General features: G+C 40.5%; 2 long non-coding RNA genes across 2 annotated transcripts in view; one reads left to right on the top strand and one right to left on the bottom strand.

The window, feature by feature from the left end:
- LOC125328754 overlaps positions 1-26,079 on the bottom strand; it is a 141,114-nt gene extending 115,035 nt beyond the window's left edge. Inside the window, exons 1-7 of the long non-coding RNA XR_007204846.1 lie at positions 25,982-26,079; positions 21,455-21,479; positions 20,219-20,314; positions 10,612-10,646; positions 6,509-7,120; positions 4,415-6,079; positions 1,347-1,449 (exon numbers count right to left, since the gene is read on the bottom strand). This is a non-coding gene — a long non-coding RNA (uncharacterized LOC125328754). The remainder of the gene's footprint in view (positions 1-1,346; positions 1,450-4,414; positions 6,080-6,508; positions 7,121-10,611; positions 10,647-20,218; positions 20,315-21,454; positions 21,480-25,981) is intronic.
- LOC125328756 lies at positions 19,059-23,062 on the top strand. Its single transcript, XR_007204848.1, has 2 exons — positions 19,059-19,139; positions 22,955-23,062. It is a non-coding gene; the product is annotated as an uncharacterized LOC125328756 (long non-coding RNA).
- Positions 26,080-27,752: the final 1,673 nt, after the last annotated feature.

Below are 27,752 nucleotides of genomic sequence, written 5' to 3'. Positions count from 1 at the left end.
GAAAAAGAAAAAATAAAAAAAGAAGAAAAACACAAACGAAACCTCAACTCCCCTCCTTCCTGCGCTTGACATTCTATGCAAAGTAGGTGAATCTGGAATGAGAGATCATTTAAAAAATACTCATTATGCTATTTATGTACAGAAATGTGGTTGTGTAAAAGTATAACAGGAATGCATTCACAATTGGTTTAAGTAATTTTCTCTTGGCAAACCACCATAAAAAACGGGCGTCATGGCGCCACCAGAATCCTAAATTGTGGTGGAGAATCATCAGTACACATGGCATTAATCTCTGTCTCCTTGCAGGAGACACCCTTGCCTGCATTGCTGGACTGTCTCTTAAATCTAAGACGTTGTAACTTGAGTTTAAAATGACACTATAAATAAGATACACTCTCCCTCCCCACCAAAAAAATTACCCACTTTATTAAAAAGACACATATTTCAGACAGTTTATTCCTGTTGGAGCTTTTCATTGCCCAAGAACACCGAAAGCGCAATACTAATGGGTTAATAATAGATCATGTAATCCTCAGCATTCACTTTGGACATGATTCAGACTACTGAGAGACTTTTTAAATATATACATATAATTAGTTAACCCATTGGTATTACATTCTTGCTACTTTGGATTGATCACAAGGCTGTAGGGATCTCATTATACCATCCCAGTTTATTTTCCCCAGTGACTGAGAACGCTTAGCTGTCTTTTAATATCTTACTATTAATCGCTTACCAAGTTTTCAAATCTTTTTCCTTCTTCCAAATTTAGGCAGAGTTTTGTTAATAGAGCAATTTAAAATATCACCATTCTCCCTGCAAATTTCTCCGTGGCATGTAAACATTGTTAAAATGTTCTACCAGATGAAATTCATGTCTTTTAAAGGAAACTGTGTCTCTATTTTGGTGGAGAAAAAAAAAAAAAAAATAAAGACTGATAGTTTGGGAACACCCACTCAAGATAAAATAAGGATTCTGGAAGATTTCCTGTGGGGGTTAATGGAGGCCAGGCCAATGGTAACTGACCTTGAAGTCCCCAGATGAAGCTTCGTGTTTCTCCTCAAATTATTTCTGTTGAGTTTTTTTTAAGGTTTCTTCATTATGTAAAGCTTAGTTTGTCAACCCTGATATGGTGAGAGTCCAAAAAATGTCACCAATAAGTGCCACCTTTCTATGCTCTTACTAAAAAAACAAGGAACTCAACATGGAAATATTTTTAGTTGATTTTCTTACATTCTTAGCACAGCATTGCCAGAAACACGCTAGCACAATTCAGAGATAGTACAGCAGCACAGCATTAGCATTTTGAATAATTAGCAGAAATAGGTATTTTAAATGAAACTTACCCCCAATGACACACGTTTAATTCAGATTGTGAGCCACAGTGTGCTTTTCCCCACAAGTCACACGACTATATTACTGTCTTAAAAAAGCCATTATTTTAGGTACCTCGGAAAAAAAGAGGGGGGAAAAAAAGTGTTAAAGATCCATACACAGGGTTTCTGCAAATGAATATGATGTATTCCAGAAACAACATGCATTCACACAGACACTCAATAAGAAAGGGACTGTTTACTCAGTTTATAGCTTGAAAACCACTAGGGACTGTGCTCCAGTATGGGAAATTTTGGTACAGTGCATTGTTAATACAAAATAAAAAGCAAGCCTGGGAAGTTAGGATTATAATTTTTTGAAAACGCTTGTTTGAAGCATTAAAAAAAATATTGCCTTCTAATGTCAAAGTACGAACAAATACTTTTTCAGATGAATAAAATCTGTAATCAGTTAGATAAGTGCAATATGCCTTTTTTTTTGGCATTTAATCAAACAATGAAATCACATACACATTTCCTGACACAAAAGACAAATGATGTAATAATCTGAAGGAGTTTCTCTATCTCCTTGGAACTTTGCATAGTTGACTTGTTTTCCATATTTTGTGACTTTAAATGGTGGGAAAATTATATTAAAATGCTTGTAGCAGTTCCTCTAAACTAGCATCCTTTTTGTTTTATTGTATTTAATATAAAAGCAGCAATTATTTGATTTCAAAGTTATGAAAATATGTACCTTATGAGAAAACAAGCAATTTAAGCTTTAATTGGTGTCATTTTTCACAGAACTGGCAAGATTCTTGCATCCCTGGCATGTTGTTTTCTATAAAACTGCAGAGCTGCTTTCAATGAATGTTTTACGAATGTATGAGTTGTTACATGAAGGTATGTGAGTGGATGCCTGGAAATATAAGATTTCTGGGGGGATTTATTCACAAAAGATGCATTTCATTTCATAGTGTATATACTGTAATTTTTCCTTAATATTCCTAATGTGCTTTGGTTCCCATTAAGCATTTCTTCCATTCTTGCATGGGAAGAAAGGGGAGGTATGCAAGAGGGATATTTTGCACAGGAGAAATAGAAATAAAGATGGGGGAAACAAGGGGTGGTGGGGGGGAAACTGCCTTGAAAAAATGATTTTATGTACATTTTTTGTGTAAAATTAGGCAGCAAGACCAGTCGGGTTTTGGTCTGTTTGAATGGAGGGTTTCTTTTTCTCCTTAATGAAAGGCTCAATCCCTAATTTAAATTTATAATACTCATGCCCTTACCCAGGTGAATAGCCATGATTTTATTTTGTAATTTATTTAAAATTGTACAAATACGATACAAACTAGAGCCCTCTAACACTCATTCCTTAAGGATGCACCAGAAGAGATGATCCCAGTTAAAGACCTTGGATTGTGTGTAGCATTCAAGCATTGGAAGGGGCATGGAATGGTGGAGTGCCCATCCCTGGAGGCGTCCGAGGAATGACTGGACGTGGCACTCAGTGCTCTCCTCTGGGTGACAAGGTGGGGATTGGGCATAGGCTGGACTCGATGGTCTTGGAGACCTTTTCCAGCCTACATGATTCTGTAATTCTGTGTACAAATATCCAACCCCTCACACCAGCCATGGACTGCAAAAACCAACACATCCAAAGTGTTGCAATAGCCCTGCCTCAAGAAGGACAGTTTTAGAATTGAAGCATCCACAAACCTGAGACACGACCATCATTTTTGTCAGATTTGGAGCCTTACAGAGGAGCAGGAGCCCTGTTGATGCTGTGCCCTGCTGTGCCACGCATCTTCAACACTCTCTGAGAAGCTGGCAGGACCAAGGTAGGAAGGGGCCTCACTGGCTTCCAGCAAGAGAGCATCCCACAGAATCACTTGGACGGAAGAGACCTCGTAGATCATCAAGACCAGCCCTGCGCTGCCAGTTTTACACTGGTGCCTTGGTCCAGGACTCAGTGTTAGAGGAGGAGCAAGGTTGTGTCAAGAAGGGCGTGGAGGAATGGCATGGCTGTGGACCCACCACCCCCATCACAAGGAGCAGCCCCGTCCCAGTCTCCCGACGGGTTGTCCTTCCCTTCACACAGAGGCCACCACTCCACAAACACACGTGACACAAGGACTTTGGTGCTTTGCAGACACTTAGACATGACATCACCCAAAAGGACTTCAAGAGCAGATCTTTCACCCTGCACATGGCCCAAACCAGTGAATTAATTCACTGAATATCCAGGAAATTCCTTCTTCCAGAATAACTACATTCCACTAAAAACCCACCACTGCCGCTGGTTTTGGAGTCTGCCCTGTACGATTGGCCACGCATGAGGTGGTGTCTCAAAGAGGGAGAGTGCAGGACTTTTCCCCACCTTGAAAATCAGGAACACCATGAGCTGGAGCTCCCCACAAGCTCCTGTGTGCAGACTATCACAGCGCTTCTCAGCTTCCAGCGGGAGGGCACGTTGGTGCTGAGCACTTAATTAAGGGTTCACAGCCATTTAATCCCTCATTTCTCAGTTTGAGATTTTACGAGGCAGACACCAATGCCTTTGGCTCACAAATGTTTCCATTCAGCCTTGTGTTTACTGGAACCAGGAGTGGGTACCTGTGAAATACCCAAATGCAGTGACAGGCTCTGCAGCCTCTCCTCTCCCCATCTCCCCTACTCACACACTCCCCTCCCTCTTACATCAAAACACCTACTACTGTGACTCTCTATCTGCCTGTGACCATTCCCTTCTTTATACTTCAACATTTTAATTAAAAAGCAATAAAACACTTTAATTTGGGGTTTGCACATAAAAATACAAGTAAAAATGGCCTGAACACTGGGCAAATACTATTGAAATCTGAGCTAAAAGGCAGTTAGAGTAACTTTAACCACCTGAGAAATGCAATAATCACCCTGAAATGCACAGCCTGGAGTGTTTTATTGCCATTATAAACTGCAATTTATACATTAAAATAAGGAAAACAGTCAGACCCATCCATTTATGAGCTATAATAAATATGGTTATGACATCACTGACAACCAGTCACAAACTTCCAAACACATCCAGAACTCTAAAGCAATTTCACGATTACCTTTTAAATCTGTTTTCTATCAGCACATGAGTATTTCTTGAGTGTGCACGTAGCCACGGGCCTGACTCAGCAGCCGTGCCTTCATGGATGCAAAGGTCTCCTGTATTCTGTAAGACCTTCACTCTATTTTATCTTTCATAATTCTTTCACCCATCCAGTCTCCTGCTACATTTACATCCTTTGTCTTCCCCATGAATTCCATGGAGGAAAAACAAACCAGAAGTTCCTGACTAGTTGAGAATTATCCCTAATTTTCTTTTTGTAGCTCTCAAGATACCACCTTAACAGCATTTGGGGGAAATGCTGTTATTGGGGAAACCTCTAAAATTGCCATTACAACTCTCATGAAGTCCTTCTCTTTGAGTGCTTCTCAACTATTTACACTGGGTGCCTTCACCCAGAAGAGTTTTCCTTTGCATGAAACCTTGAATCCAGCTGCTCAATCACTTTTCTTAGATTCTTCCTTCAAACACCATCTCAACTTTTGTTCTTTCCACTGTTGCAAGTTTCTTGGGGGAGGAGAGTTTCTAAAAAGGATAAATTGTACCTCAGGGAGCAGCTCTTCTCTAAGAACAAGCTAACAGGATAAGCCCATAATAGAAATATAAATCAACTGCAGAACTTTTTTTTTTTTTTTTTTTTTTTGCCTTTAGAGAGTGTTTTTCTCTCAGAACAAGCAGAGCAACAATTTCCTTCTCTACTGCTCAACTCCTTTCCTGATGAAACCTCTCCTGGTCCCTCTGCCTTCCAGCTGCCAATGCACATGTCACGTGCACTGCTCCTCCATCGGGATCAAAGACCTTTGACTCCCTCCTCAGACTGCTGACCTGGAGCTAATCTGGAGGAGATGAGCCATGCTAGCAGTTCCACGGGCCTGATCCAGCAGTGGCTGCCAAACACGAGGGTCCCCTATGTGGGGGACCAGCAGCTGAAGACATTGAGATCAGAGGGAACTCGCTGCGCTAAAGCCAGGAGGAGTTGGGAGTCACAGGGCAAGGAGCAGCCACTGGTTTGGTTCCATGCTGTGTGTGACAGGCTGGAGCAGGGTATTTGCCATCACAGGGAAAAGCTAAACACCAAGAGAGGGAAGGAAGGGGCACACACTGTGCTGGAGAAGACACAGCCTTTGATATGCTTGGTTAAACACAAAATCTTGTGAGATACAGTGGTTCTGACCCTGTTATTTCACATTTTATCCCTCCTGCTCAAAGCATCTCACTGCCCTTCTGTTCCTCTCTCTGCATCCCAGAGGTGGTCACTTCTCATCTCCCCAAATTTTCCCTTAAATCATCCCAGACTTCTTGCAGAATTATTCCTGATTTTCACTCGACTCATAAGGAAACCATCTCGCCAGGGAATCTTTAAATCCTCCACCTTCTCTTGCCAAGCATCAAAGTCAGCCCTTGGTGGAGTCTTCTAGCACAAAAGTACAAGCAAATCAACACTGGTCAGGCAATGATTTAAAAAAAAAACCTTTCAAGTACCTTGTGGCCAGCAAAGGTAGGACAGGACATGTAGGATGTGATAGGAGAACAGTGGTCAAGAGAGATTAAGCCTTTTCACAGGCCTTCACAGAAATTTCCTTTGAAGACAGACTGGTTATTTGCACACAGAAGGATCCTAATATCCAGCAAGACTCAAGATATTTGTCTCTTCAGTGCCCCTCTAAATCAGATGAAAAGAATACTCTTTGTAATACTTCAAGGAACTGAAAACTAAAAAAAAAAAAGATATATTCTATGGGGCGTTTTTTTATGGTAGTAGAAAACATGGAAAACTGGCAGCTATGGCAAAAAATTTTCAGGCAACTTATTCTATACTGCCTGTAGAATGCTGGTTAATACCTGAAATGCAAGAACCAAGTCTAAAAGTTTGGTTGGAAACCTTGAATTTGGTTTGAAATCTTGGTTGGAGACTTAGAAGAAAAGCACAGATCTCTTCAACTTAACTCAGAATTTTAAAATAAGCCAATAGAGACTGAAGTGCAGATCTAACATGCTTTGTGCTTACAATATATCACATTATTCTAACAACTACAAAGGAAACAAAAGTATAACAGATGACATCACACTTCAGATATAGTCAGCTACCTACCTGAAAAAAAAAAATCTGCTTTTCAAACAACCAGAGATGGTAAGAAAGGTTATCTGTTTTCAGCACCGAAGTATCACCTCTTCCATTCAGCCAGGGCCTTATCTTACCCAAAGTTGATGATATGACTCTTGTCTCTGTGACTTCACCTGCCAGCCAAGGCAGGACATGGTCTCTCTTGTCAATATTTATAATTTTTATAGTATTTATAACCATATGTTGTATATATTTATAATTTTGCATTATGTCTGCCATCATTGGCAGATATGCATTTAATTCCAGTAATGTTTTCCTTTCCATTGATGAAGACATCATCCATTGCTTCAGCTGCTTCTCCTTCTTTCAGCTACAACAGTTTCTGCAGCACATCCACATTTCTTCTCCAGCACCATCCCACACTACACTGGGTCAGTAAAATCCCATGAAAGAACAAGGAAGCCTTCAGATTTTGGCAACAAGTTCAGTGGTAGGACTGCAGCTTTGTAAGGAAAAACATTTTCCTGACCGCAGAGGAGATTTGGGGCAGGTCCATGAGGAGGGTCTCAGTGAAGCAACGGTGTTCATATTTGAAAGGGTTTACTCTGAAGAACTGCTGTAGATTTGGGTGATGTGGTGCTGTTGGGGGAAAGGAGAGAGAGAAGCAAGTAGTTAAAAATAATCAACATTAGTGATTGATGGTAAAATAGCACTGGGAAGATGCTGAGAGGAAAATAAATAAAATAAAGCTTTTTTCCAGCCTTCATCATGTAGCAGAACAAGAATATAATATATATTTTTTAATGCAAGCAAGTTAATATCTCTCTTTATGTTCATAACTGAGCAAAGGCAGATAGAATACCAGGCAGAGGAAAAGCTCTATTTTTAGTCTGGCATAACTCATGATGAAATACCCACGGACAAACATCCCCACCCAAAGCTTCTCAGCCTTGTGTGTGCAATCTCAGCTGTCCTAGTGAAAGGAGTCACTTTGATAGTCTGAATTTTAAGAAAAATTGTAATAGAAATTCAAAATGTTGAGAGAGATTATGAGAATGGGTGTGCACAGGTGTTTCTCAAATATATATTCTTCCAAGACAATAAAATTTTATCACTTGGAACTTTACTTAATTTCATTGGCTTTTCATCATCAGCACATACAAGTTTTCTACTGGCACAGAATAATTTTTCTCCCTTTCATCAGAAAATCATTTTTTAGTTGGAAAAATAACTCCTCAGTGCTCCTTATTAATATCTTTAATAATTTAAAATGTTTATCAGTTTACTGTATCCTAGAAATCTAATTATTTGCAGACTTTCACTTACAAATTGCTAATGGGGCAAACATCTTCTGGCCTCATTGGTTTTTTAATTTGGGAGGAGTATTGGGTTACAACAAATGCAGTGTGTGATCAAAGATTCAGAATATTTGACCTTTTCATGGTTAACCAACTGATAAGCAGGGATCACTCTTTCTCCAAACACTGAGAACGCTGTTCCTCTCAATATTTGATAAATTATTTGCTATCCAAAATGAGTGTTCCATCACTGTAGTGCTCTTGTTCTTTGATTACATGATCTACACTGTAGAAGCAGGTGGCTACTCTGAATAATTTGCTCTGGCCTTGCTTTTCTCTGAGGGGTAGTGGAAATACTTTTGTTAGTGGGAATGGCAGGCTAGGAGAGGGTGGAAGTCAGACCAGTGGAATGATAAGGATTTTAAACCTTTTCTTAGGGTAGAGAGCAAGGACTGTGTGTAGCTTAGTACTTGAATCAACAGGTTACTATGTCCAGCCTTTATCTTAGTGACCAGGGCAATAGAACAGTGAAATCAAAATGTATTTCTAACACAAAATTCAAGCTTTCCTTTTTAAGACCTCGAGTGAAAATCAATCTGTGCAATTGCAAACCAAGCCTAAACCCTGCAAAGACATATTTGTGTGTTTAGCTGTACCCAAGCTGAGCAGCACCATTTTCATCAATAGGATTCATCATGGGACTACTTAGAGACATTAACACTAATTAAACACAAGCATAAAACTCTTTGCAGGATTGAGACCTAAATGACTTCAATTTCCACTAAAAATTATTTTCATCTTGTAATTAAAGCAAATTTTTGCTACTGGCATAGTATCTGATCTCGACTTAAATGTATGGAGATAAAACTCTGTTAGCAACAAGTGGCTTTCAGAAAGCCAATAAGAGCAGTGAAAATATATGCAGTTCAGTTTCTGGGTGAAATCTGGTTTCTAAGTTCTCATTTCTACGTTGTCATTTTTTATTTTTACCATGACTTCACTACTAGCCCATAGTCTATGACTTTTATTTTCTTTATATCTTATGGTCTATTCCTCATAGATATGTTTTTTAAAGAAAAAGGTATCCATGAGGATATTGAGTACAGGCACTGGGCCTTTTCTGAGGTCAAAGTCCTGTTCCTCCCAAAGTTGAAAAGTGAATATTGGACTCATGACCAGCATTTTGTGGTTTAAAATCCAAGAATCACTTAGCCAGCTATTTCCCCAGCACTGTCAACCACAGCAGAGAGTCACATCTTAGGACTGAGGCAGTTAGGCCATTAACAACATAAATGTGGGTTTGGGGTGGGTTTCTTGTGGGGGTCAGGGAGAACGAGTAGTCCCCTTACTAAAAACATACTGAGGGTTCAATAGCAAAGCCCATCTGACATTTTAAGTCATTACTATAAAAAATATAGCTTTCTTTTTAATTTTCCTTTTCTTTTTTTCTCAGAATAAATGCACTTTTAACTTCTCATGGGCCACTTCCGACTACTTTTTTGAAATGACATCAGCAAGCCAAGGCCAAAAACTTAATATGTCTGCTCAGTAAAATATTACTATTTATGTTGACCAAACAGTTAGGGAGGTCACTCTGCCCCTCTACTCCACCCTGGTGAGTCCTGGCAGTGCTGCCTTCAGCTCTGGTGTCACCAGCACAGGAAGGACTTGGAGGTCTTGGAGTGAGTCTAGAGGAATCCACGGAGAGAGTTAGAGGGATGGAGCACCTCTGCTATGAGGAAAGGCTGAGAGAATTGGGAATGTTCATCCTGGAGAAGAGAAGCTTCAGGGTGACCTAATTGCAGCCTTCCAGAACCTGAAGGGAACCTACAGAAAAGATGGAGAGGGACTATTTACAAGAGCCTGGAGTGACAGAACAAGGGGAGATGACTCTAACTGAAGGAGAATAGGTTTAAACTCGATATTAGGAAAAAAATCTTTACTGTGAGGATGGTGATGCCCTGGCACAGGCTGCCAGAGAAGCTGTGGTTGCCCCATCCCTGGCAGTGTCCAAGGCCAGGTTGGACGGGGCTTGGAGCAACCTGGAATAGTGGAAGGTGTCCCTGCCCACAGCAGGGTGCTCTAACGAGATAATCTTTCAGATCCCTTCCAACCCAAACCGTTCAATGATTCTATGAAGCCCAGCCATAGCCATGGCCACGGGTATGATGGTGAGCTTGGAATCTGGAGCGCAATGGGGGAGCCCAGAGGAGCAGCACAGCTCAAGGAGTGACAGCGTGGGCTGGAGCCCTTCTGCCACCACTGCCCCGCCACCATCGGGCTCGGCATAGAGACAAGGAGCTGAGCACGAGCTATTTCTGCACCCTGATTTAAATTGTTATTTATACCACTGAAATCCTATTTTGAGTATTTTGAGCTCTATTTTTAGATTTTTGAACAATCTCGTGACTCTACTGCACATGTGATCCGGGAATATCAGGAAATATAACGTTAACCAAAATATTCCTTCAAAGAGGGTTTTTTTAGCCTCCTTTCTGGAGCTGGATGGAAATGATCACAGGACTTCACCTCCCATACCATTCCATGACACACCCCCCACCTCTGTGCCACTGCCAGCTCAAGGCTCTGAAGCCTTGAGACAGCCCTAAAATGATGAGATTTACCCAAAATACCTTTTTTTTTAATCAAAAGTAATTGAGAGAGTGGGAACATTCACTTGTTCTTTGCTATGAATGTGCCTCATATATTTCTTTAAATCTCTCCATATGGGCAATCCACCAGGAGAAATAATTTTTTATATCTTAAAAATGAAAAAAAGCTGAAAATTTCATGCCACTGAGGTTTGAAGAGGAGGAGCATTGTTGTACTTACTGAAGCTGACAACTTCATCTTTTTCTTGGGAATGCCTGTAAAGAAGGAAATTTAGCAAGACCTTTTAGCATAGGGACAGGAAAAGGGACAAGGACTGCCCATCACGTCTGGATTTCAGTTTTCCAAGGCAGAATCACACATTAAATTTCTGCAGCAATGAATGTTGTAGCACAGCACTCAATTACCTTTCCTGTGACTAACATTTCTCTATCAAAGGACTCAAACTTCCCAGTCCTTTTATGGCATCAAACCATAGTGCCTGATTTGCATTTCCAAAAAGGAAATTGTTTTCCAGAAGACGCGTGTGGCAGCAAGAGACTCTGAACAGCATTCTCATAGTAACACGCAGTAGCACATTTCAAGCCAACTAAATTTACTGAGTGCTCCTCTATGTTTTCAGCATGTTTCAGATAATTTTTAAGAGCCCAGAAAGTGAGCAGCAGGTATGGGTGATTTATTGAAAACATAGTCCTTTAAATCTCTCCAGTTTAGAGACAAGGCTGTCCTGCAGGACAGCATCAAATCCTTTGCACAAATCCAGGTAGATGATGTCAGTTGCTCTTTCCTCATCCACAACACTCTAATCCTATCACATCAGGCACTATTTGCCTGTAGTGAATCCATGCTGGCTGTCACAATTCACCTCCTTATTTTACATATTCCTTAGCACAGTTTCCAGGACAATCTCCTCCATCATCTTGCTGGGCACAGGTGAGCACCTTCCTTTTTCCCCCTTTTTAAAAATGGAGCTTCAATTTCACCTTTGCAATCAGCGGGATCTTCGCTGGACTGCCGTGCTCCTCAAACATGATGGATGGGGTCCCAACAGCTCCATCCACCAGTTCTCTCAGTACACACATAGATATGTCTCCTCATGTTCCACGACTTGTGCAGCTTCAGGTTCCTTAGATGATCTCACACCTGATCTCCCACAGTCAGCCCCTGTCTTTGCCTTCTGCACCTTGGGTGGTGTGGCTGGAGCTGTTCCCAGTGAAGACTGGGACAAAAAAAAAGCCCCTGAGTAGCTCAGCCTTCTCCATATCCCAGGTAACCAGATTTCCCATTTCCTTATGGGAAGCCCCACATTTTCTCCAGTCTTCTTTTTATCTCCTTCTTAAGATATTAGGAAACCAACAAAAAATAGAAATGCCAACCTGCAAATCCTTGCGGGTGCCTACCTTCACCTTGGGCTGAACACGTCACAGATCAACGCTGACACACACAGCTCATTCCTGTGCCCCCACCTGCTCATGTATCACAGTCCATGTGCTCTGGTGGCAGCACATTTGGTGGCAACATAAGACACCATAAGGTAGAAACTTCATTCCCTGCTTTTGTCCAGGAGCCCTGCTCTCGGTCTGAACATCACAACCTAGATGCTGTCGTGTAATGAGCCAAAGATACTTTAAAATCTATCTATATGCTCATAAAATAAACATAAAATGATGATAAAACTGAGAAATAAAGCTCCCAAGTAATGGCCATATTGGCTGTAGATTTGACAGTAAGACAGACCCTTATGGAAAGTGTACTTGGTCAATTCATGTAAGAGTTGGTCACGTTTGGTTGCTCAAGGTTGTTTTGCCAAAACCAAGACCAGGCAAGAAGCAGATGATGTGTTCCTATCGCACACTGCTTTAGTGCTTCTTAGTGAAGTCTTCCCACCTGTGAGCCCCTATAATTTTTCAGCACATTAGCAATCCATCCAAAATTAGATAAAATATAATAAAAATCTATAGCTGCTCCAATTAGTGGATACACAACGCTTTCTCACATAATGGCTTCCAAGTAAAATATCCTCTTCAAACTGAATACGTATCTTTCCTTTTTTTTTCGTTACCTTCCTTAGTCATGATATGAACATGATAACTGTCAAGCAGAAAGCTGAGGCGAGCAACAGCATTATGTTTGCAAAGGAAGTTATTTTTAGAAGATATTTTTCACTTAGGGAAGGGGGAAAAAGATCCAACTGAAGTAAACAATTTAGTTCATAATCATCAACACAGGGACACTGCACAGACATTTCCTTTCATAGGTCACTACATTCATTGGATTAGAATTTGTTAGAGGACTGAAAACAGTAAATGATAAAAACTACCAGAAGTAGTAGTCCATGAAAGAAAACATAGCCAGCTGAGGTGAAAATTAGATCACATTATCCTGAACCTACCTGTCCTGTAATTCAGGATCCAGTTTGCATATGCATAGCTTGCTATAATGAAACATAAGATTTATTAAAGATTTCAGCAGTGGGAAATTGATTCAGCTTGTGGAACTCCTACCAACAAAAAAAAAAGACAAAAAGGAATTATTCTTAGATCAAAGATAATTTTTGTTTTCTGGGGTTTTTTTTAACCATCCTCTGCATAGCTTTAACATTAGCTAATACAGTGTGATGCATCAATACACTATAGCAAATTTTCTCTGCTTTAAATATCACCCTCATTCATACTGTGATTCAATTTAAGAATCATTCAAAGATAAATCTAAATAAATAACAAGCTGGCTTTCAGGCAAACAAATGAATTTGCATTGTTTTATATTCATCATAAATATTTCACTTAATTACTGAGGTACTATGTTCAGAAATACAAAACAACATTATAAATTTATTAGCACTGTCCCTGCTGATTTTACAGAAGTTCTGTGGAATGTAAGAGCCAAAAGTAGAAACAGGCTCAAGAGCATAACCAAAAGAGCAGAGGCTGCATTCAAATGCTAAACTGGATTGACACCCTCTGCTTTGCTCTGCATATTTACACCAGCTAAAGCTTCCTGTCTCAAATCAGGTGTTATCCTATTTATTCTCAAAACCCAAGGTCAATGAAACCCTTTTCCTTCTGTTGACTTTAGAAAGCTAAACATCTGAATCAGGCTGCTTCGAGTATTATCTCAAAAACTATCACAGGAGTTATTTTTCCCCTCATTGTAAAATTGTGAAAACGTAAAAGGATGTAACAGCATTTTTCAAAGGTTTAGGGAGGTCAGCTGTGTGGAGAGAAAATAAGAACTGCTGCTAAAACATAAAAGGTAAAGCACATAGCATTTATCCTCAAAATTATTTAAGTTCTTTTAATGGCTCTAAAGGCTATGAAAAATGTTTTTAAAATGTAAATATGTGGGTCTTTTAGAAGAAGTTATCCTTCTTTGTAAACCACAGTATCACTGGTGATTTATAATTTTCAGAAAATCTTAATCCCACAGGAAACATATAAGAGTTTCTCTTTATTTTTAACCTAATGCTGGATCTAACATGAATGCAGTTTTTATTATTAGTGAAAAAGCTATTATTTTTATTTGCTTACATTAAATTAAGATAAAATCTGAAAGAGTGCAAGTATGAAACCATTTTAAAAACAGATTAATCTTTTCCCTTTACCTTTGAAACAACTTCAGATGTAAATAAAATTGTGGCTATCACATTTCCCTAGGGATTAAGTACTCTTACTGTTCAAATGTCATTAATTACCCTTAATGCCGTTATGAACTATTTGGAGATTATCATTATTAAACTGTTAGAGTATTTCTTAATTCCTCACCAGAAAGCCACAGAGTGACTCGCTGAGCCTATCCTCCCCCTCCTTTTGTTGAAATAACAATAGCCTAGAGGAATTGTGTCTGCGAAGAAAAAGTCAAGAAACAACAATAAAACACATTTTGTTGGACTAAACAAGCAGTAGAGAGAAGAGTTTGGGTTTTAAACCACATTCTGTTTCATAAGTGGAGTATCTGGGGCTGGTGCAGCCCCATGGGAGCAGCCAGGGTGCTCTGAGGGACCGGGGATGCAGCAAAAATCCCTCTTATAAAAAGGTCTTATCTGCAGCAGGCCTGTTTGGGCACATTGACATCTGAAAAAATAAGTTTTAGGATCCCAAGGATGTTTCACTGCTGTAAAAAACAGTCATTCAAACAGAGTATGGATACTGCATAGGCTGGGTTTGGTATCGAAAACACTTCATACTCAAAAATTCAAAATACATTCTTGTCACAACCTCCTCCTTTTTTACAAAACACTAAAGCACTGAGGATTTTAGCACAGTTGTTATTTAACTGTGTCACTTGGCTCTCTCTCTGAATAACCGTTGGGCTGGGAGGGTTTGCTCCACCACAGGGGCCACGTGGTCCTACTACAGTTCAGATCCTCAGCTCTTCCAAGACAAATCACAGTGCCTGGATTCATGTTTTGAAGTCTGTATTTTACTTTGCTGTTATTATCATTATTATTATTAAACTTGTGTTTTTCATTCAAATGCATGCCAGCACCTTTATACTCGTGTGTTTAAAAACAAAAGTAATGAGTTTAGCTACAGGTAAATTTGATCAAACAGAAAAAAGGCTCAACGGAAAGTTTTAATGACTACCTGGAAAGGTGGGAACAGACAAATCTAAAGTATTTCCTCACTTCTGGGACTGGAAATCAAGCTGCTGGTCAGTTTGAAGGCAGACATTTAAGACCCACACTCTCCTACTTTGTGCTTACACATTAGAGTAGCTGCTCTGGGGATTTCTGGGTGTAATATTTGAAACAAAGGACTAAGGGGGTTTTCAAAGGGCATGAGCAGAGGACAGACCTCAGTGGTTCTTCTGTCTTGGTTTGCATTTCTATCTCCCCTTGCCTCTATTCTGGGGGAGTTCCCAATCCACGCCTGGAGCACTTCTGGTGTTTTTATAGGACAGGAGAGGTGGCAGGGGATGCTGCCAGTCACCAGCTCTGTGAGTTACCCCAAATCAGCCAGAAGGGTTATTCTCTGGGTGTCTGTCCTAGGAAGGAGGGGGACACTAGAACAGCGATTGCTGAAAAGCAGTGCTGCTCTTAGAAATGGGGAAAGAGCCTCAGGAGTGCCATCACAGAGTGACACTAATGAGATGGTGTGGTCTGGGATGGGAAAAAGCTTTTCTCTGCCTCTTTTCCTGATCAGATCTATACTTTGCAGAGGCCATGGCTCCCTCACAGAGCTCTGCTGAAAGGTAACGCAGCACTGGGGATCTGTTACGAATTATTCCAGTGAGGAATGTCTGGCTTTTTATGGTTATTTTAATTGGTGACAGTACTCACTGCTTAAAGTACTCAATCTGGCACTGAGGTTCTCCCATGTCCTGCTCCTTCCTGAACACTCATCCAGAGCTGCTTTCTCATCCCTGTCAGAAGCTGCTGCCCTGTTACTGTCCTTGCTCAGGCATTATCTGGTCTGGTCTGTGTAACACCAACCCAGGGCAAGCACTGACATATTTCACCAGAGATTAATACTCAGGCTGCCTGTCCAGAGAGCATGGAAAGCTGATAAGTGCAACAAGCTTTAAAGCAAACCTGAACTCGACCTGCTTTTTATATATTTTGTTCACACCAGTAATGAGCAGCTCTGCCTGTTCTTTGGTACAGAAAATAGGGTTTATATCGGTGAGAAAGCATCGCTGCCAGACTTGTAGGCCTGACAGAGGAAACTGAGCTACACACCTTGATACATCTTTTCTTCTGAGCACCTCAGAGGATTTTACTACCAACAGTAGCCTTTACTTTGCAATATTTGTTGAAGACAATCATCATTATGCTCTTACAAATGAGACACGATGACTTAAATGTCTTGCCAAAGGACAAATGGAATTAACAGCAGTAAAAAAGTCAATGTCTCTTGCCCACTGATTCAAACACAACCCTTCCACTCTGCTGGGCAATGGAAGTTTGGTGGGCTTCAGATCCAGGGTTGACTCAGGTCATTGTGCATAAGACATGGAAAACAAAGCCTACATACATGATTCACCCTCCTTTTCCCATTTGGCTGGAGAATCAGGAGCTAAGACCACTGGCACTCACCAGAGTACCCGTCTTGGCCCCCTTTCATATTGTGGATGAAAGAATAACTGTGGGCTATGAGCAGCCCCCTTCATTTTAGCTCAGAAAAGAGGAAGGAATATGAGCTCAGCAGCTCCTCTCTCCAGCCTCCTTTATCACCCATCCCTCACTACCTTCTCCTCCTTGCCTTGCTCCCACTCCTCACTCCACTCCCCATCCCTTTCCCACAAGCAGGGCTGTTGCTCATCCATCCTAGATCACCACATGGAAAAACCCTTATTTTTTTTCTTTCCCAGATTAAACATACAAAAAGACATGACAAGCCCAGAGAAACTACCTGGGGGAGGAGACAACAGGCTGCCAACCATCCAACCAGAGGGAAAGCAGTGGGAGGCTGGAGATGGGAACCACCACATCTCCCAGTTTACGTCCTTGGAGCCACCATGGCTCCCAGCCCTCATTCCTTACTTTACACTGCTCAAAACCAGCCCACGTGTTGCTCTTTGCCGGAGCTTGGGAGGCTGCTAACCCCCGGCATAGGTCATGGAGAAAGGACTTTCCTTTCATCCCTGCAGGCAGCTTTTGGCAAAAAAAGGCCAGGGAATAATCACAGGACAGTAGTGACTCACTGTTTCTATCAGCGGAAAGAATCTCTACTGCCCAGTGCTCCTCTTCTCCCACCTGGCATCACCACCAAAACCACCACACCGATGAACGAGGAGGTTATGCAAGGCTGTGAGGCCGGAATATTAACTTACAAAAGTCAGGAATGGTGGGAAAGGGCTGCCAGCTTGACTGTATCAGCTTCCCTGGCCCGCTAGGAAAAATAGGTCAAGGTTTTCCAAGGTGACCAACAATTTTGGATGTCCAACTTTGTGCATGTTTAAAAGCAAAAAAAAAAAAAAAAAAAGGAAAAAATTTATTATTTTGGAAAAAACACTAAATGTCTATTAGCGAGGGGGGAAAAAAGGCAGCCAGACAGCTGCGTGTTTCAAGGTCCTTGCGGTTGAGCACCCCAGAAAAAACAAATTACCTTGAGACAGAAGCCCCTGAAAAAAAAATAAAAAAAAAAAAGTCAAGCACTGTGTAAAAAACAACGGAGGAAAGCCCGTGGGTAAATAACTAGTGGGAGCTCACAAGAGCACGGCTCAGGATGCATGTGTGTTTCTACTGCGGGAGAGAGAACAATTGAATTACGAGGAGCTCTTAAGCAAGTAAAGTAAACATCTTTTGGCAATTTAGTGCTGCACTTTGAAGCCTGGCGATGTCATACAAATGGTGAAATAGCACGGACACCCTTCTGCTGGCTAGTTTGTTTAATATGGTGAGTTGGCAGATTTTGGAGCACAGCACTCTTTTATGAGCTCACAAGCTGGAGGAGGGAAAGTGTGGAAAGAGCAGGAGAGAGATGTTTGAGCAAAGCTGTAGTTGCCCGGAGCCTATGAGAAGCAGCACGAGCGGGAAGGGGCTGCAGTGGGAGCTCAGCAGCATCCGGGGGGCTGCCACCACGGGAACAGACCCCAAGCATTCCCCCACCCTGGGAACAGAGGGGGAGAGAGAGAGAGAGGTATGGGGTGAGGCGACAGAGATAATCACATGAGAGGGGTTAATTGCTATAAATATCAAGAATCAAATCAATATGTCAAGATGTGTGTTCCACTTTTCACATATATGCGGCACGTAAATGAGAAACGGAGAGAGAGGGAGGAAGAGCTAGAAAGAAAAAGGAGAGACTACTAAAGAAATAAGCCCCCCTGTACAGACAGCCTGACGCCAGATGGCTTCTTCTAATAAATATTCAACCTTAACTCAGTTCCCATGTAACTTTGTTGTAAAGCTGCCAGCACACCCACACAGATCTGGGCCAGCAAAATGATTACAGTAGTACAAACAAAATAGTGCAATAGAGGAAACAGGCAGACAGGGTCCTGTATACAGAAAGACAGAGCTGTAAAGATGTGAGTTGATGAACCTTTAGATTTAATACTGAGAAACTTGAAATAATGACTTGGGCAGAGGGGAGAAAAAGCCTTGGTATGGGAGGGAAATACGCTGACTTATTTTTTCCTCACTGTTGCTTTTATTGTTGGGAATACAGAGAACATCGTTCTGCTAAGACAGCAAATGAGGCACTATAAATCAGTTGCTCTTCTGCATATTTTCTGCATTCAGCTGGAATTCAGATACCTTCCCCAAATCATAGCCCAGCTTACATTTCCGCTGTCTCTTGTGCTCACACGGGGCATGAGTTAAAAAGGGAGATTTTGTGCGTGACAGTTGTTATATTAATTGGGAAGAGAAAGAGGAGGTTTGGTATATTCTTCTTAAGATCTTAACACTGGCTCAGTGCTCAAAAACATGCATTTCAGTTGTGTGAGTGTTTTTGCCCCGAGCTTTTTAATTTCAAAATTGGATTATGAGATCTGAATATCAGAACACACCATGTTGGCAACCCCAAAACTATTTAAATAGGACCTTGACCAAATCACGATCTAGTGCTAAGATTAGGAGCGAGGGAAAGGCAATGAAAAAGGACATGCTTTGCAGAAAGGCTTCTACTGATGAAGTGAAACAAAAAAAAATATAGGCATTAGAAATTAAATTTTTAAAAATGATAAGGATTCATTCTATTGATTTATTGGCTCTTTTCATGCAGAATCTCTTGAGTTTAGAGGATGACCTAACTTCTACCTGCAGTAGGTGTTTAACAACCACCCATGAACCAGCAATGGATCAGGTAATTAAATTATGCATTTACTTTGGTTGAGAAAGAACCAACATGAGGCAAAGCTCTTCTTTCTCAAGAACATAACCTTTTGGTGTTAGAACTCATGATGTGCTCCTGGAAGGACATTATTTTGCATGATACAGAAGAGTATAAATAGAATTAATAAGACAGAAATGAAAAGAAAAAAAAAAAAGTGAGGGGTGTAGGCTGAACGTCAGAAAATATTTCCTGGTTTGTGAGAGTCTCCCTCTGCAAAGCAGATCGACAAGGAGATGTAGTAGGCTGTAGAGTCAGGCTTTCACCACTTCCCTCGGGAGATTGTCACTGGAGGTTTTAAAAACAAAGCTGAGCTCAGCACTAGTAAATATGCTGCAGGGAATAACTCTGTGTTGGGCAAGATATGGACAAGATCAATTAACAGATCTCTTCTATGTCTACTTTCTATTATTTTTGACTGTTGGGAAGAAAACTTTGCTAGAGAAAAGCCTAAACCTCCCTCCACCCCCTGCCTTTTCTTTTTTAAAGAGAACAGAATCTCTGGCACTGCGGGCTCAGCTCTGTTCGTTACAGCAGCGACGTCTCTCCCACCAGTTTTGCTCTGCTCACCCTCCGTCCCCACTCTTATTGAGAAGCCCTGGAGAGAATTTCCTGGAGAGAAAAGAAAGGGGAAAAAGAGATCTGAATCTCTCCTATTTCTGATCTTTCCAGACCCCTTTATAATATTAATCTATTCTGAGCAGCATTTGACACTTCCTTCCCACCCACCCCTATTAGGAATCAGCCGTGGGTTGCCTCCTTGCGCCCCTTCTTCTCCTGCCTTAAGGTGCATATTACAATTCTATTCTTATCCAGAGCACGATAGCATCAAACGAGGGAAGGAGTCTGGGTAAGCTCCACGCCTGAAGAAATGCACACCTTTTGTTTATGGCAGCAGGATGAAAGCCATGAGCTGGAGCCGGACCCAAATCTGTCAGCCCCTGGGAAAAGAAGCTGCTAACGACGCGGCTCCACAGCGCTGAGTACCCCGAGCACATCAAACAATCCTTCATTGGCTATGCTGGCTTGAAGTTCAACATATCTGTGCTTACCTTAATAAACCAGGCCTGAAAAATCACCATATAAAGCTTAGAGGTGCTTAGAGGTACAAGGGCACCACTTAGACTCCTCCGGCGCTGAGCTTCGTTCTGCAAATGAAATTGGATCAAAATTAGGGCTAAATTCAAATCAATTTAAATCCTCCCCACACACTTTTTATTAAAAAATATGCCAGATATTGAAGGGACTAAAACCAAAGCATTTGGATTTCTTCCTTGTGGAGAGGCAGAGAGATGAGCCCATGGTTAAGAGCAGCCATTTCCCTGTGGACTGGGGTGCCATGGGGTGACCATACAGCACAGCTCCTCTGAATCAATGCACAGACTTTGGTTTTTACATTCATTTAATAATGACAAGTTTCTATTAGGTTTGTTTAGTCCAGAGAAGAAAAGAGACAAAGGAGCACCAAGAGAAAAAAATCATGGAGAAAATTAAATAACAAAGAGACCTTAGCAGAAGGAAAATGATGGATGCAGAAGGTTCTACCCCACCCTCTCCATGTTCTCTCCACTGCCAATCCCATGGTCCCAGAAGAGGAGCCACAGCCTCACCAGCAGGCAGGGCTGGAGCAAACCCCAACCCTCTCTGGATTCTCAGCTAAGCACCAGAATAAGTCAAATAAAGGCAAAATCAAGGAAAGAAGCGAACTGCAGGCTTGGGGGAATAAAGGGAAGAAGGATGGAGCTCTGCAATGCCTGGAGACACCCAGGACACAAACAGGAATACGAGGAGGTTCCAGTGAACTACTTTTCCTTGCACTTGCCTTGGCTGAATCCCCCCCATGAAATCTTTGCCCATGTCCCATCTCCTCCTGCCACGGAGCAGAGAGGGCAGTTTTGGCCCAGTGCGGCCGCAGTGGCTGGGGGAGTAGAGAGACTCTACAGCACAGAATATCCTGAGTGGGAAGAGATCCACAAAGATCACTGCATCCAACTCCTGCACTGGTGGAACCAAACTCCTCCGAGCCTTTCAGCTGGAAGGAAAGTGGCAGGATCACTGTCCCAGAGAGGAGCTGGTGAGGGTCAGCTTCCCAGCTATGTGAGCCACCTGGATGAACACTTTGCTGTCATTCAGTTTCTGGGGATTCTGCCTGAGGGATCACTGTGCTTACAGGCTCAGCACCCTGCTGGAGACCACCAGGATTCCTTAGGAAGGCATGCAGCTGGATGCATTACATCCACATGATACAACTCCTATCACACAGGATTTCTTCAGAGCAGGGTACTCACCTGGCTACAGCAGCAGCAAATCTCACTGTTGCAAACAAATTTAAAAAAAAATAGTCAGGGAAAATAACATCTGTCAAGCTTACATTTCTTTGCAAAATTCTCTGTTGTCTTTGAATCACAGGCAGTGATTTTGGACACGAGACTGAGCAGAATGCATTGTTGATGCTCTCAGCCATTAGTTTATAAATTGAATAAGATAGATGTGTTCATTCATATGAACGAATGTAGTTTTTCTTATGAAGGTTTCATATTATACAAATCCATTAGCATATTTACAAATTAATCTTCCCTTAGGAAGAAAAAAGATCAAAGATTTACAGAAGGAAGTGCTTTATTACTTTTAAACTGCCTTTTTTTTTAAGGAAAGAGAAAAAGAAATGAAGGGAAATTATGTTGAACCATAAATGTTTCTTTATGACTACTGTACAGCAGCTTTGTGGGAGATTTAAATTTACTAAAGGGCAAGGGGGACTTTAAGCCATCTATATGAGTTCAGTATTAAAAATATATATACATGACAGGTGCCCATATAAGTTCATGCAGTACAAAACATTCCATAAATGAGCTCATTTATCTGAGTAATTTAAAAAGAGCTTCTGCACAAGGGGAGATATTTAGTATGAATTATAGTCCGTTTACCTTTCATAAGTTTTTTCATCACTTCCCATACCTCCTTTGGTGCTACTGAAAATATCTGTAGTTATCAAGCCTTATATTCAACCTTGCTATTCCCTATTCCCAGGAAAGCCCTATTGGTGAAGTGACTCCATGTTCAAGATATGCAGCTTGTAAAGCCCTGCATGCAAGATTATTTCTTCTTCACCGATTCCAGATAAAACAAGATCAGGCTAAGAAATCTTTTAGCTAAGCAAATAACTTGAATAACAAAGAGTATTCCAGGCAAAGAAAAAAAATCTCTGGGTTTACCCCCATCATTTAGATTTGACTCAGTTGTAAAAGATTCCTCCTTCCTTCTGTTTTCAAAATGACTTTGTACTATGATTGGAAATAAAGAGTAGTAGAGCAGCAAGGAAATGAAATGCAAACCTTTAATGATTTATTAATAACCACTTTCTGAGACATTTCTAACTACTAAAGAGAAATCAGAACACTAAATACATTAAGATCTTCAATGGTGGGGGGCAGAAGGGAGAACTATTGGAAAGTTATGAAAATAACAGAAAACTTCCAAGGCTAAAAAACCACCTGACAACCAAAGCACATTTTAGGTAGAGCTGCTCCTGCCTTGGGACAGGAGCTGGAACCAGACGACCTCTGACATCCCTCCCAGACATAAGCTTTGTACTTCTATGCGGAAAAGTTTGAAGATCTTTTCCAACGTGTACCATACATTTATTTTTTAATCCTTTAGGATATATTCCAAAGGAAAACTTCAAGGCTATTACTAAGACTAGAGTTAAATCATCATTCATGAACAGAATAACACTCATTTTCTCATGATCACTGCACTCACTCAAGTATAACTTCTTTCACTTCTAGGAGCTTGCTGAAAAATTGATGTTAGATTGACGAGGACCAGAAACATCCAGCTTTCCTCCTGCTCTCCACTACACATCCAGCAACAAATAAAGTCTTCTATCATCAGAACAAGCTGTGGATTTGCTGTACTGGAGTCATGGACACAGATAGGCACATACAGAGAGTTCCCTGCCAGGCAGGAAATGGTTTCACAGGGTCTCATTGGAGGAAAGAAAGAGAATCTCAATAACCACACTACTAAGGAACAGAAATTTTAGTGCTATTCAAAAAGTTGCACATTCCCTCTTCACAGGTTTCATCACCAGTGACTGAAGCCTACACAAGGAGCCAAACTGGACTTGCTCTCCTACCTAGCCCCTCTTCCAAAAAAATCCTCTCCCCCTCCATCCACATTCCACCTATCCTCATGAAGAACACATGCCTTGAGCAAGTTTCGAATTAAGGTTATTCTTCCTCTACTCCAGAGCTGACTTGAATTGTAAAATCCCTCCACATCCTCCTGGATCCCATTCAGGAGTGGTCTCACTGAATAACCAGGCAACTTCATCTCCATGTCTTTCCCTTTGTTTTCCTGAGGGAAGATCTCCAAAGGGTTTCCCTGTAATAGTTAGAGGGGAAATTCAGAGTCATCTTTTGTTTTCCTTCAGACACTGCATTTGGCTATCAGAGTGCTCACAGTTAGCAAACCAGAACTCTTCAACATCTCAGTCAACCCACTTGGGAAATCAATAAAAGATAAGACTTCCCATGTTTCAGTGCCGTGAGAGTTGGTAAATGCTTCTAAAGTGCTTTGAAAACCTGGAAAGGTGCAATGTTTTTATAATGGCCTGAATACTTTGTAGTTCCACAGAATATTTTATTCCAAAATCTTAAGCTTTTACAAGTAACTAAACCTAACTACAACAGTCCTATGAGATGTCTGTAAATAAACAATAGCATTCAGGATACTGCTTAGTCCATCATATCTTAGTCCAAAATACTGACGTCAGATACTGTAATTTATCATTCATATGATCTTCTAGCCCTGCTGAAGTCTACGAAACCTTTCTGTTGGAAATATTATTGGCAAACCTACTCAGTAGATTAATGCTAATTAGCTTAGGGTGGGAAAGTTGTGTATTACTTGAAATTTGGCTCACAAAAAGAGAATGAATAAGCAAAGAGGCATGTCCTAGAGCAAGCAGGAGAGAAGTCAATAACTGAGGTTCAACTATACAAAAAAAATAATATCTGTGTGTATATATATATATCTACATCTCACCAGAAAAACCCTTAGGCCAGTGTTTTCTCAGTCCAAGAGGCATTTAAGGTTAGGACCTTACACTTTCCAGTCATTCCACTCGCCAGCCATCATCACCTTGTTAAGGATACTGACTACATCACACATGTGAGAGAAGTTCGGCACCACAAGTTTTCCAGGTGAAAAAGTGTGTCATCAATGAAGAAGAATTACAAGTCATTAAACTGGAGTGCATGCTGTGCATGCCTCTTCAATTCAATATAGGGAATTAAGAAGTCAAATGCCTGTGGCATTAAATATGAATGATGAATGCGAGAAATAAAATAAGTAGAAGAGAAATCTATGTGTTTCATTACATGAGGTAGCTGTGCCACTGGCACCTTTTGCTTTTGTATTAAAAAAAATGGTCTAAGATTAGAAAGCAAAGAAAACTCGGTTTTTAAGGAAATCCATGTATCCTTGTGATGAGATTAAGAAATAAGACATTTTCCAATCTAGATTCCATTTTAATAATCTGAAAAGATCACAGTGGATGATACTTTATGAACCAGGAATTGAGAAGAATAGCACACACATCTTTCTTCACAATGGGCTTCTGAAAGAACAGCCAATATTTAAGGAAAGAACACAAACTATAGAAAAAGAGCAATGTCAGAAGTGACACATTATCCCATCTTAAGGCATGTGTCTGACTCCTTAGAATACGAAGGATAAACAACGTGAGCCACAAAGGCTTCTGTGTGTGTCACAAAGAGCACGGCATGGGAAACCACTTCTCCCGCTCTCCAGCGGAAATGGTTTCTTTCACCTCCAATCAAGTTTCAGAGGTATTTTTATTTATTTACACATGAAGGGCTGTGAACCAAATTCACCTCATCATTTTGTACAATAAATTGAAAAATACATCTACTCAGCAGCCTCACCAAGACATGGAGTAGTTGGAGTTGTGTCCCCCCAGATAGTCAGATGCCATCTGCACCCAAGACATCCCTCTAATGAACATCCAATATTAAGCAAAATTCTATGGATCCTCTGAATGTGGTAGAACAAGTGACTGTACCCTGAAAAACTGAGACTTGAGAACAGCCAGGTAACATCTAGAGGTACTAAGAAAGAAACAAAAATATTCAACAAGCTGGTTGAATATTTTTCAAGATTATGAAGATGAGGGAGAAGAAATTCTATGAACCAATCATCAATTTCACCAAAGATTGAAGTAAAAAGTGAAGGAGTGCTTGGAAATAGAATACATTAGTGAGACTGTATTAGTGATTTTTTTTTTTTGCCTGTTTGATGATTAGGAGGTTCCAAGACAATGTGATACTCAGATAGTTGAATATCAATAAATTTTGATCCATTTTATATTACTTAACAGTATTTCTAGATAGATAATGAAAACAGGAGCTGCTTGAAGACCTGCAAAATTTTCTGTTCCAAAGGAGCCAGCTCAGAAACTCTCACTGAAACACAACACACCATTATTGATAAAATTAAATTCTCTTGATTTTTGAGGACAAAAGCATGAATTATATATATGCATAAACACATAAATATAAATAACAGATACAATGTATTTTGGCACACGGTGTGTTCTCTGTCCCATGTAGTCTCATCTATATTTTCCTCAACTTCTTTTTAGGCACTAAACGTGAGGTGTTTTCTTCGTGTAATTTCCTTCTCACTACCATTGTTATGTGATAAAGCATGATGAGGGTGGCATGGATCACATTCCAATTACCAGAATCACTAAGGAGAAAAAAAATCAACAATTTGAACCAGACACTCACCAATCCCAGAGCATCTGATATGGGGGCTCCTTTAAATCACTTAATACAGTCTGGCTTTGTGCAGGCACCTAGAAAGGGGAGAATATTGCAATTAATCCCCCAAACCTCAGGCACTGCACCTTTTTACAGGAGCTGTGTCCTTTCATGAATTCAACATGTTTTTTAACATTTAACACGTGCTTTGTTGTGGGAACTGGGTCACTGGAAGTTTTCACAGGTTTTTTTTTTTTTCCTTCAAAACTGCCATTGTGGAAAAATCACAACTCCACCAGCACTATCCACCACATCCTTAATATGGTTGATGGAATAATTCAGATGGTACAGGGATCCTTGAGAATTTGAATCTGAATTAATTTTTTTAAAATAAGATTTCTTTCCCCGAATGCCAAAACTAAAAATGATGTAAGTGCAAAAATCTCTGTAGTAAATTAGTGATAAAAGAATAAAACAGTTAAACGAATATATTTTTCATGCTTGAGGGCTGTGTGTTTAACAGTTTTCTAACTGTTCATTCATTTATATAAAAATACTTTGGTTATTATCTACTTGAGTTGAAATTAGATATTTAATTGACTGGAGGGAATGAAATTCACTCACTTTTAAATAAAGCAATGATTTAAAAATATTCCTGTAAAGTGATTTGTAAGACCACACCAGCACTAGTTCTTGGCACACGTCCTTGTCTGTGTATATATTTTAAAAGCATGGTTGTTTTTACAAATGTAGTACTGCGAGAGCTAACTTCTTCAGAAACATGTTTATCTTAATTAGGAAAGTCAACAGACTTCTAATGGGAAGAAATGCGTATTTTTCTCTGTAGTATCTAAAGCATCAAAGGCCTCGTTCTCATGCCAAACCAATCTTCCTTCCTGCCTGCCTTTCAAACCCAGGTGATTGCAGACAGCTGAGCAGACATTTTCCCAAAAGCTTCTATTGACCTGGCTCCAGTCCTTTCCCGTGCTCTGTCTCCTTTTCTATCCGCATGTCACTTCTCTTTCTCTTTCTGTGTATTTGTTGTATTTTTGCCTGAGGAAACCTAGGGATATTCATGGCACTGAGGCAAATAATGTGGAATTAAAAACTAAATTCTTCAGGCCTTATCCTAGCAACAGGACCATCACCATCTGTTCAGAGGACAGGACTGCCATTATCCGCTGCATTCTTTGTACGTACTCCATCACCTGTGAGGGGAAAAACATTGCCCCTTATCCCGGGGTCTTTGTTTAAAAACAAAGTCGTCGGCTTCTCTCTGGTACCAATACATTTCATAAATGTGATATACAGTACATTTGAAGGGATTAGGCCGCAATAAAAGCCTTGAAAGCTCAAAAAGAAAAAAACTAAAGGGAGGACATCTGCACGATAAACAACAAAAGCAAATATTGTTCAATTTAAATAAACTGTTGAGATTAATTAGCAAAAGTTCATATGAATTCCTGTATCTGCTACCAATATCAGCGATGCAAGCACTACACCTTTGACTTCGGGAGAATTTTACAGCAGTAGTGGAATTGTTAGGGGTTTGGGGTTTTTTTTTAATTTAAATAACTGATTTAAAATCTGTGTCCCCCAATGTGCTGCAAAGGCCATTTTGGCTGCTCACAAACACGTCTTTAGCTGAAGTCCCAAAATACAACAACAGAAGCTGAAGGGCTGCACACCTTCTCCCTCAGGAAAACATGAAGTTGATCAAAGACCTAAAACACCCCACAATTTAATTTGAAGTCCTCATCTTTTACTCTCTGAGAAGAGTACTCCTTATTCCTCATTT

This window comes from Corvus hawaiiensis, chromosome 7, assembly GCF_020740725.1.
Source record: "Corvus hawaiiensis isolate bCorHaw1 chromosome 7, bCorHaw1.pri.cur, whole genome shotgun sequence".
NCBI classification, from domain to species: domain Eukaryota; kingdom Metazoa; phylum Chordata; class Aves; order Passeriformes; family Corvidae; genus Corvus; species Corvus hawaiiensis.
Note: the sequence above shows the minus strand (reverse complement) of the source record. Positions and strands in the feature narration are given on the sequence as shown.